This window comes from Thunnus albacares, chromosome 21 (assembly GCF_914725855.1).
Source record: "Thunnus albacares chromosome 21, fThuAlb1.1, whole genome shotgun sequence".
Lineage (NCBI taxonomy): Eukaryota > Metazoa > Chordata > Actinopteri > Scombriformes > Scombridae > Thunnus > Thunnus albacares.
Genome location: NC_058126.1, coordinates 21098051 through 21110512, shown reverse-complemented (window position 1 = coordinate 21110512; position 12462 = coordinate 21098051).

Below are 12462 nucleotides of genomic sequence, written 5' to 3'. Positions count from 1 at the left end.
GATAAATTACATTCTCAGAATTCAGACACTCAGATAAAATGGTGGAGGGTAAATATAGCGGACTATATAGTTAGCATACTTATGCTCAGGTACAGCCTCACAGAGCTGCAAGTGTGGTTGTAGCAACATAACAAACCATGTGCTCACATGGAGAGCAGCTTTAATTTTTGATCATTTGACTCATGACATTTATAAAGAAATAATCTGACCAAAAGTAAGAAATGTAACCCCAGTAATCTAATTTAATAACTGGGACTTCGCTTACTGTAATATTTCTAGTCTTTAAATGAATCTTTATTCAGGGGGTTTGGAAAGTCAGTTTGGCCATTTTGTAAAACTAATCCAGAGTAAATGCCTGGATCACATTTACAGAAAATCTTTCTAACATTAGTATGCACCAACTGCTACATACAGTATCACATTTCTGTGTTGGCAGATGTTTCTCATATTAGGGGTCCATGGGAGGTTTTGGTAGCAGTTGGCAGCTGTGATTCGTGTCAACCTAAAACCTAAATGGAAAAAGTCATGACAGTCACATGTACATACACATGTAGTTTTAGTGCTTTAGAGCAGATTGAGTCACAATGTGAGGGGTTTTTTTTTAGCAGTTAGCCAAATACAACCCATGACAACCATCCCCAGCAACAACAGCACCAGGTGCAACCTGTTTCTTAAATCTTTTACATGGTCTGGTGTAAAAATATGGATTTTAATAAGTCCCTTCAGGAGCGGTAGAGGGCGGGAGCCTGGGAAAGTGGACTGAGTGAGGTGTCCTGTGCATTACATTAGGTTCCTTTTTAAATCTTTCATAATGACAAACATGCTGAGCTGAAAACTGATAAATGTCCTTGTATTGTTAATGTCAGGTACAGTATGTCAGCTCTCTGTCAATGTGATCATATCATGTGACACTGCATGTAATCTAAAAGACCCCAGTTTTGGCAAAATACTTGAGTCTAAATTATAAAAACTAAACTTTCTGTGAACAAAATTGTTGTGCATTCACAATACCAAAAGGCCCAATTTACTGTTGACTTACACTGCAGCTCTGTGCACTTCAAATTTGATGCCCAATTTTGGGATGTACTATTCAGTACCATTTCCCTCACATGCTTGCTTAGCTTAAGCTTCTCAATTATTCAGGCTCGGATCAATACTCAACACACTCCTGTGAGGAAAAGCAGGAGGGAGAGACGAATTTAAGCTTGAATCTGGATTATGGATTTGTATCAATTTATGTGTGGCCACTCAACCAAAAAATCTGTGGAAAACACAGCGAAATACGGCTAAGTGGGAAAGCTGGAAGGCTCAGGGCTTCTGTCCATTTTAACTCCTTGTTCTTCGGTGACCCTTTTTTAGCTTTGGCCAATTATTACACAGCCAGCCTTGGTCTGTCAAAGGCGCCTTTCTCATTAGCCTGTCCCCAGTTCAGTCCACAGGCTTAATGAACAGGGCCTCCATTACCCAAGTTTACCTCCAACTTTAACAACAAGGCTGTGTTAAGAGCACGTACTGATAGACAAGGACAAGTCACACATCAATGGCGGCCCTAACAAGAGAGAGAACGACAAGATCTGTCCTTTTATGAGCAGGTTAAGTTCACTTGGAAGTAAAACTTTTATTTAGAGATTTTTAAAAGAGGATTTGGTGTGATTTCCTGTTATGGCTTGGCTCCCCCTAGTGTTGTTTATGACAACTTCCATATCACATCACCTTTGGGTGACACATTTGCCATTAATTATTGGCAGCTTTCTTATTGAAAAATACACTCGTCAGATAGCTGAATTGATGACAGAGCACAGCCACTAACTACTGTGCAGATAATTACATCAGCTGCAGCCCAGAGTCTGATCTCATGTGTAACCCATTTTCTTACTGGCATGCTGAGACTGTATAGAAAGTTGTTTAGGGTAACTGGGACAAACATGGACCTGATAAGTCTCCAGACCACTTTTCTGTTGTCTTAGACTTAATTGTCACAAATCTTGAGGCTATTTTTAACATGTGTGGGTCTCTGTATACTGTCAGATAACAACACTTGACACGATTACAGCTGTATAATGGTCCTCAAAATGATCCAAAATCCTCATAAAAAAATATCCATCGTTTGCAGCCTGTTTTTGATTATTTCTCCTCATTAAAAGTCATCATTGCATCATTTCATTATATGAGTGCCGATGTGTGTGGTGTAAAGTGTGTACCCACACGTGTGGTTCATATCTTTCAGGCTGCGGCGTTCCTCCCTCACTGGCTGCATGCGGCAGTGTGGCCTCGACTCGTGGTCCAGCTCCCCACGAAAGCCAAAGCCAGAATTAGAGATGGCGGTGAAGCCTACCATGGGCCCTTGTTGTATTTAGATTGGCAGACAAACAGCAGCTTCACTCAAGCCCTGTTTACAAAGGGCTCCCATCCACATTTGTGGGAGTCATGCCTGTAACGCTCACGTAAACAAAGGCCCTGGAAGGCCTGTCGTCCCTCTTTCTCTCCCTCTTTTTTAGACAGGCATCAGTCCAATAATGTGATGTTTTGGTTTAAAATTAGAGGAGGAACTAGCTTGGAAATGACATCTCTGCTTGTCCCACAGTTTGATTGTTTATGGTCACAACACAGGGAGTTGGTTTTTAGTTTGTACTGGTTAGGTTTTAAAGCCATTTCTATGATCCAGATGATTCACAGTGCAGTAATTGCTTCAGACTGCATACATGCAGTATATGAGTATATTTGATGCAGCTGAGAAAACTGTCACCTTCCACATCGTGATTATGTCGTTTTTGGGATGGCATAAATCTGAATCGATCTGAATTCAGACGCAAAAAACCCAAATATTGTTCCCTCCTGCAAATCCTGTCAGTGTTGTGAGCAGGTTTGCGATGACCCAGTTGGACGTTCTTGCACCAACTTTGCTTCATATTTTCAACATTTTAGTTCTCAGTTCCAGACAAAACACCAAAAGCAAGATCATAGCACAATGATTAAAGGAAAAACCCAAAATGAAAAATAATAACAGAGAGAGAGTTTAAAATAGAGTAAGTTAAAATACATGGCAGGGAAATCCTATCCCCGAGAGAGGGTCAGACATGTAATTTGAAAAAAAGGCAGAGTTAAATGACATGTAGGGAGTAATTATAGAGTTCGAATAGACAGAATGAACTGAAATAATAAAATACCACCTAGGCCTGTCAAGAGTGTTCTGTGGATCGAGGGAAAGTAGCCTTGGGTTTAAAAAGGGCAGGCCATGCAGGCCACCACCCAGCCCTTCTCTCTGGCCTTACGGGAAACTATAAGGAGCATTTAACTCTGTGTGCTCTGATGACATGGAGCACACATTAGGCTATAGGGTTTTGCAAAGGAGTTGAACTAAGGTTATTGTTCTTTAATCTCTTAAATCCTACTTTTTTAAAGAAAACGTTCTGCAAGTGAAGTCCTCTTGTCTCTAAAACAACTAACTGTCGCAGAACTGTTCTCAAAAAAACCCAAAAAGAAGGGGGACCAAAAGTATCAAAAAAGACAATGATTCAAGAAAATAGTTAAAACAAAGTGATCTGCATCGCATCCAAGTAAAATAACCTCATTCCCTTTGCAAGATTGAATACAAGGCAAAGACTAATCTTGTTTAAAGTTTAGGTCATTGCCCAGGAAGATTTAATAAAGCATCATCTTCATCATCATTAGTCCGTTAAAGGTGTTACTTCAAAGGACAGAGCACTTCATTTGACTCAATCCTTCACCCTGTCTGCAAAGGTTGTGGGTGTCACATTACCTTCAAACTGATGGATAGCATCCTCTTCCATCCAGAGCTGCTGCCCCATTATGGTGCTGTGGCTTGGTTGTGATTGATTGCACGCTGACTCAAAGTGGAAAGTGATGGATGACAGCGTGTAGTTTACCAGCCTGTTTATGTGATCATATTGCTGACCTTTTATATTAGCACTGCGACGTGTTTGTCACATAACAAAATCTAAGTGACACTGGCGAGGATCTGCTGCTGTTAAAGGAACATTTCAGCAGTAATTTATGTGGACGTCCAGTCTGTGCTGGTGGTCTCACATTTTGAAATCAGCATCCTACTCCTCAGAATCTCCTTACATTACATGTGCTTACATTACATGTAGTCACCAGTATGCATTGCATATGAGGTTCATAATACTGAACAGGTGTGTTTACCTGGCTGTATGCTTCATCCAGCTATATTTCCACCTGCTCAAAAAAGTCCAAAGACTCTCGTCTAACCCTAACCCTATCATTATAATATACAACAAAGAAGCACAACCACTTTTTCAATGTTTATAAAGCAAAACCATAAAGATTGTTTCAAGACTCCAGTTATCACACACATGAAACTCACTGCAACATCGTAACTCCCCTTTGTTTGACATCGGTGCTCAGCCAGAGAGAAAATATGATTAGTTTTTGGGAGTGGTCAAATCACCTGTCTGCGGGAGTCTGATTTGTAGTGCATAAAATGTGCAAAAATTATGGTCTAATAGATTAAGTTTTTCAAGGTTTAGGCCCATTAGTTCCAACTAGTGCAATGTCGTTCAAAACGTGCCTGCTCAGAACGGGCCAATTGCTTATTATTTCTCAAAAACTGCATATATATATATATATTTATATATGTATGTATCAATTGACAATAATTAAAACAATAAGGAATTAATGAATTAAATGGTTTAAATCCAGACAGAAGCTTCACCAGTGAGATTAAACAGAGGTTAAACTGTAGAAGCAGTTTATGGCCTTCCATTGGTTGATTCTCCTGCCAATAAATGTATTTGTGCTCCTATTGGCTAGTTTTACTGCCTCTGCCTCTGTTTTTTTCTCCTGTGCGCTCGTTCTTCTCTCGCAGGCAGTTTAACTGAGTGGGGCACATGCCTTTGTCCCGCTCAGCAAGTCAGAACCCAGAAGCCCCAACCCACTGTGATGTGACGGTGTTTATATCAAACAGCCCCCGCTACACTCAGACACGGAGCTGAGTGGCTCTTGTTTATTCAAAGTTTATTAATATCAAACGCGTCATGTGTCCAAATTGCACCAAATTCGAAACTGCATGTCCTTGGGTCCCCAGCAATACACCCGCCAAGTGTGAAGTGGATCGGATGAACGGTTCTCAAGATATGCGAAGGACACAGATACATACAGGAGCAAATCCCTGCAGCCAGGTTTGAAAACCTCCCCAGGAGAATTGAAACCTGCATATACCTGCATAATAATACTCTCAGTTTTGGGAATGACATGTTCAGCGATCACATTTGGATGTAATATTAAGATGTTACATACTTTTGGCCATAAAATGTATATGAAGTTGTTCTACATGCTACACTGGCTGTAGTAATGTTGAATAAAATGCCTACTGGAGATAAAAGAATACATCTGGATTACATGACATATCAGCATGATAGCAGTAGCAAGACTATAATGAAAATATATTCACTAGAAAATTCTGCTGCTATTTCTTATTTCACTGTAACACATTTTCCCTCTTATGTGTGAAGTCATTCCAAGTCCATATTTTTGCAGAGAGAGAATGTTCAGTCTGATATTTTCTCCCATAAGTCACTGTCATGTACAGTAGATAAGTACTTTCACATGGTTGCAGAAGCAGAGCTGCAAAAAATACATTGAAGTTGAGTTCCACAATAAATCCTGTATTTGTGTTTGTATATCATGACAGATTAATGCGTGGATCATGGATTTAAATACTTTTTTCCCAGCTGTTGTTATTTTTTATGCATTTGATTTAACATCCTCCAAAAATGGTTCAGCTCTGTTTTTGTATTAGAAATAGCTCGACAGTCAATACCAGATATAACCTATTTCCCAGTGTAGAGACAGAAGTTAACATGTACAGTGTGGCTCAGCACCAAATGGTGCACACCCAGTGCTTATCTAGGATCAGTCCAGACCATAATATGTTCAATCACACCACTGACAGGAGCCCTGGTGTCCTCCATCTCTGTTCTCATCTGTCAGTTAAAGGCGATGTGCATGTGTGCCTGCAACATGTGATACACTGGCCTCACATATCACTCCTCCAAATGGCAAGTAACTCAATTTTCCACAGATGGTTTGAAAGGAGTGGAGAGAAAACAAGCGCTCAGGCTGAGGAGATGTGTAGTTTTTGGCATGACAGGCAGTGATTCACATTTTGAGGAAATGAAGAAGGGTAATTTCCCCCAATAGCTATGACCGATGGTATTTTTGTCCTCATTACCTTCTCTTAGTGAGGGATGTAGGAAAGCTACACTCAGTTTACCTACATTTTCTTTGTGGTCTACCCACTTTTTCCAGTTGTTTTAAATAACTCATAGTAAGTACCATAATAACTGACGTTAGTGAGATAGGAATATGGTATTTTAAGAGTAGATTTTATTCTAAAGATATAAGTGATTTTTGTTTTTACTGGTGGTAAAGCTGAACCCTACAGTAGCTGTTAGATAATAATGCAAGACTTTGCTATCACCTAGTGGCCATAAAGGGACATAGTTCTTGCCTGAATCACAATATTTAAAAGTAAAAATGGCCCTATTTCACTTGTTTCACTGTATTCTTAGGAACAAATGTTTACTGACTCTAAGGGTAATGTACTGCCCTAAATATGCAACTCATGCAATAGATGAATTACATGTTTGGCTCTGAATACTGAATCTCTACAGTTACATCTTGTAAACAGCTTTCTAACAAATGCATATTTGGCATTGCTAATTAATTATTGACATAGGCAGCTAACATTATATACATTTCACTGCTGTGTGTTCACACCTGTTTTAATTTTAAAATTTTTGCGTGTGAGTCGATGCATAGAATGTGGGTCGACGTGTACATGTACACGCAGCATGTTAACACCGCTCCTTCTCCTTTTTATTGGCCTACATGTCTGCAGAGAAGGTGGGGGAATATGAGAAGACTTGTTGCACTCCAGCCTAAGCTTCAGCAGCAGCTCTGCTCAGATTGATGGTCTTCAGGGATCAGCTGTGCTCCAGGTCTGGCAGCAGGAAAAGGCTCTTCAGGGATACCAGCTTAATAGAGATAGCAGACTGTCTGGCTCTGTCTGAACACTCAGCAGTAAGGGGGTGAGATGGATTTGTGTGTGTGTGTGTGTGTGTGTGTGTGTGTGTGTGTGCACTGATACACAAAGAAACAGACACACACAAATGTAAGCGCACACTTTTCCTGGCTGTCCACTGATTATGATGTGTGTCAGTCATATGTAGATGTTCTGAAGCATGCTGAGAACAGAGTGGGGTTGTACTGGAGGCAGTGGGGGGCCTCTGGGTTGAGTTTTCTTTTTACTGATGTTGAAAAATGTTGTAGTATGATTTGAGGTTATTCTCAAACCATATGTTTTTCATGTCCTTCATGATTATTGACATGTATTCGCCAAAATTAAAGATATTTTCAAATGATGTACCGTTCAGGCTCAGGCTCAGTCACTGTTATTATACTTGATTATATCAAGCAGAAAATTACTCCATAGAGTTCTCATTCAGGTAGTAAAGGCAATCCAGCACTTTTAATCTAAAACTTGATTTTATTCCACAATTAATATAAGTACTTTTTTATTTAATAAAATTAAATCATAATGTTTACACCGTGATATGAACAACCATCTGCACAGAAATTACATATTGAAGAGAATGTTCGAAATGAGCAAAACCTCTGGCATTGTCCTTTAAGACTGTAAGATTGACATCATGAGACAACTTCACTTGGAAAGTTCATTCTTTTGCAGGTGTATTTCCATGGAGATATTAAAAATATATTACACAGATATACATTTTGCTGAAAAATTTAGTGTTAACATATAAAAATGTCCCTCAATACGAGTGTTGCAGTTTGATTTGTTTCAAGCACACACAGAGATACACACTGTTGCAACTGTGCCAGCTGATTTTTGAATTTACACCCCTCTAGAGGCCGATTGTGAATTTGCCATTTTACATGGCTCATCCATCACAACTTGTTGCCAGAAGCCTGTTGTTAGCAAGGCCAGACCTCTTGTTCTGTGTAGCCCTAAGTGCTGTCCCTCAGGGAGAGTCACCATCATGATGAAGCTGTATCCATGCCTGAGTGCTGTCTGGCTGATCTGGAGATTATACCATGACAATGATTATGAAGTGTAACTAACAGATAAACCAGAGGTCGCTCCAGTAGTTGTAAAGACATTTGACTCTGAACCAAAAATGTCAACCTCATGGTGGCGCTAGTGGAAAAGCCAGAAGGCTCCCACCAGGGACCGTGAATGTCAATGTGGAAAAACTCTTTACAATCTATCTAATAGTTGAGATATTTCAATCTGGCCCAAGCTGTCCAACATTGCTATCCATAGTGTCACACTGCTAACACAGTTATAAATGTATTAAACAGTAAATGTTTTATATTGCGTGTAGTAGTCCAAAATAAATCTGTTCCTTAATTAACCAACATGTTATGATTGGAGGAAGATAAATTGTTCTGTTCATAGTGAAGACTTCATCTTACATCTTTTCTATGCTGAACTTGTATGTTGTATGTAAACCAAAACCCTGACAGTGTTTAGTTATGGTCAGGCTGTTTTGCTTTTTTAAGCCTTTCACATCTATCTCTGTCCACAGTAATGACATTTTGGCATGTTGTAATTCTTGGAGTCTTATGTAATGTGAACTAATAGTTTTAACATGAGGACATGTCACTACGGGCAAGTGACAAAGCTGTCGTAAACAGCATAATCCTATTATCAGCCACATCAGCATGATTACTTGTATTCAATCCAATTACATCTGGCTCATGAAGTATGTGTCACTCAGAGCAGATTAGGGGTCTATGCAGCCTGCTATACACCATGTGCTGGTCCTCTACTGTAGTTATTTTCACCACATACTGTAATGTTCATTGGACACATGTAACTGAATTACTTCAAGGTTCTATTTGTAGCATTTAAAGCAACTACATGTACATTTTTATATGATTAAAACCAGAGTAAACACATAGAAACCATCAAAGGAAGGAGCACCTTAACCCAATCAAATTCATGCTGGTGCTGGTGGACTTGGAACTCTTAACTGCTTGAAGGACGAGGCCCACACACAGACTTGCTCGTTTCATCACCTTCTTCTTTATTCAAACAGCATTATGTTGAATCAAAGCCCAACGTTTCAGCTCATGCCTTCCTCATCAAACATAACACAGGGATAATTAAAGCATTCAGTAATCAAGGCATCATCTGTGTCACCTGTATTGTTACCTATCTTTGCTTTAGACATCCAGTATAATTTCCAATGCTAAATAAAAACAGTTAAATTTACCTTGTAAGGAAACACCTCAAGTCTAGCTCTTCATTCAGTCCATGTGGCGATAGTGTGTTTAATTTATGTATCCAAAATGCTTCACATTTCAAAAGCAATAGATCCAGATCTCACTTATTATTGCAATTAACTTTCTCAGCCTTGAAAGCATAGACTAAAAGTTGTGTGGTTGTGTTCCAGAAAATGTTTTGCTACAGGAGAAGTTAGATCTTGTCTCTTAATAACGCTTTTGTGTTCTGAAATTTGAATTTTCAACTGTCACTTTGTCTTCCCCACATTCATCAAGTCACATGGGCATTTCACCATGTAAACAATGCCACTAATGGCACAAGTAATGCATCCCTTTACATTAAAGGTCTGTCCTGAATGGGTTGCCTGAACTCTTTAGTATTGGTTGGTTGTGTTGATGCTGTTCTGAGCAAGAACCTGCAAAATGAATAACATCTTTATCAGCTTCAGCTGTATTGTGTGTTTTGTGCTAGCAAATGTTAGTGTGCCAACACGCTAATCTGAGATGGTGAATATGGTGAACTTTATACGTTTTTGTCATTGTTAGCCTGTTAGCATGCTGAAATGTGCATTTACCTCAAAGTACTGCTGTGCATATGTTCGGCCTCACAGAGTTACTAGTATAGTTGTGGACTCTGCTCATCTACAGTAAAATCTACATTTATGTATGGCATGTGATGAGTCAGATGAGACTACCACTGTGGGGCACCAAAGACTCATTTTTTCAAATTCTACACAAGGAGGCTTTAAAATTAGTAAATCATGAACACATTAATTTTGAGACATTAGTATACTGCCATAAACAAACAAGATCATAACCAAGGACGCAGGCAGTGTCTGCTGATCTCTGCACTGTACTTTGTGTAAAATCCAGTCAAATCTTGCAAGGTACAAAAGGGAATTGTAACTTGACTTGTAGAAAATAACTTTATTCAACCAAATACCACAGTTTAGTTTGTGCAAATTGTTTGACATCTTTGCTACTACACATTTGCAGAAAAATCTTGCATAAGATAGGTTTTGTTTGCAAAATGTAACATGAAGCACCTTCCACATCTTGCACTCTCTATGTCCATCTCTTTCCCTCTTCTTCCCTGCCTCCATCCTACTCCACATCCCACTAATTACCCCTCAGCAGTGAGACAGTGTTGTGTTTAGTGACATGCTGAGGCAGGCCCTGTTTGCCTGACTGGTGGCTCTGACAGCCTGTCACACATATAATGCACAAATATGCACACACACAGAGTGGTCGTGATGGCAGATAGTGGTGGGAGTCCTGGCCTCCGACCTGCAACCTCACTCCCCTACTGCAACCACCCCTCCACAACTGCTAACCTATACCCCCTTACCCCCACCACCACACCACACATGCATCTAAATGAGCTCCCTGGCAATTTGCTGCTGTGCTGCTGTCTGCTTCTCTTCGTCTCTGTCTCTCTCCCCACTTGCTCTCTCTCTCTTTCTCTGCCACTAATGAGGTTCTTAGTGGCTGTCAGTGGAGCCTGGAGATGCTGAAGGGTCTAATGGAAAGTCAGAAAGCTGCAACCTGAGAAGCAGGGGAAGCTCTCCAGGTCTGGGAGTCAGCAAAGTTTGGGTTAATTACATGAATAAATACGGAACATATAACAGGGTGATTTGTGATCATTTGATAAAGAGGTATCTTATGTGTGTTACATGGGCACATGTGTGTCTGTGTATGAGAGATGAAATGAGTGCCAGACAGCAGTGTGAAGCTGCTGGGTACTCCCTGATTGTTGCCTCACTTGCTGACATGTTTCCCTCTACCTGCTGAGACAGGCCCCGCTGACAGAGATACTGAGAGATCATTAGTGTTAGCCCCCTGACATAGCCGTCTGAACAAGCCTCCTCGCCTCCCTCTCTCTGCCTCCTCACCTCTCCCATTGCTCCCCTGCCTCCAGTTTTGTTCTATCAGTTTGTCCCCTTTCCCCCATCTCATCATGTTCTCCCTATTACTTGGCCCCTGACAACTGTCTGACCATATCTTGCATCTGCCTGCCCATCTAGCCACAGGAAATGGAGCACAACTCACATGTTGCTGGATTCTACCTTTAATTGCAGGATTGCTTGAATGGGCTTCTACACTCCTTTACATTAAATAATTAGAAGCTCAATGTGAAACTGCTGTGAATATGACTTTGAAGAAGCTGAAACCTGGTAGCTCATCTTGAAGAGAATCTGGATCACAGTGTAAGAGTAATAATACAGTTATATTCGTGGTAATATATTTTGACAGAAAGTGGGATAAGGGTTGGGGTCAATTATGACATCCTCCACTTAGGTCTGCCACCATCCAGATATAGTGGGAGGGGGGCAATGGAAATTGTGTTACTCAAAGCATTGAAAATTTGTATTTTAACAAGAGTCTACAACTATGCTAGCAACTCTGTAAGGCTAGTTAGCATACTCAAAGCAACAATGCTGACATGTTTAGCAGGTATAATGTTAACTGTGTTCACCATCTTCATTTAGCGTGTTAGCATTCTTACAGTTGGTAATTAGCAAACACAAAGTCAAGTTAGTTGGTCTATATATAAACCATATAAACCAAAGCCTTGGACAAATTAAAATTTGACCTGATGATGTCAGTAGATGAAAAGTCCAACAAAAAACGGCTGTACCAAATTTAATGATAATCCATCCAGTACACTTCCATCCAGTACACTATGGGATGTCAAGACATCCCAAAATTACAAATGTCAACCCCATGATAGCGCTAAACAAGTCAGTGGATTACTTAAAGGGGATCTATTATGATCATTTCCAGCTCTATATTTTTATTCTGGGACTCCATTAGAGTAGCTTTACATGATTCACAATTTGAAAAAAACTCCCCTCAATTTAGCTTCTGAAACAAGCCATTTTAGCTCCTATCTTTTTAAGGCTCCCCTCCTGATGAGCACACTCTGTTCTGATTGGTTAGCTTCTGGAAGCTGCGTCACAGCCCAAATTGACAACATAAACAAACCATGAAACAAACTATGGTGGTAGATGGTGGTGGATTTCACTTCCTTTTCTCGTTCTTTACTTGAAATGTCGACTTCTTAAATACACTTGGAATCTGATCCAAAATATGCGAGTGAACAATGCAAACAAAACATAGAAAAACCTTAGCAACAACCTTAACAGCCAAGGCTACGGAATTGACAGCCAT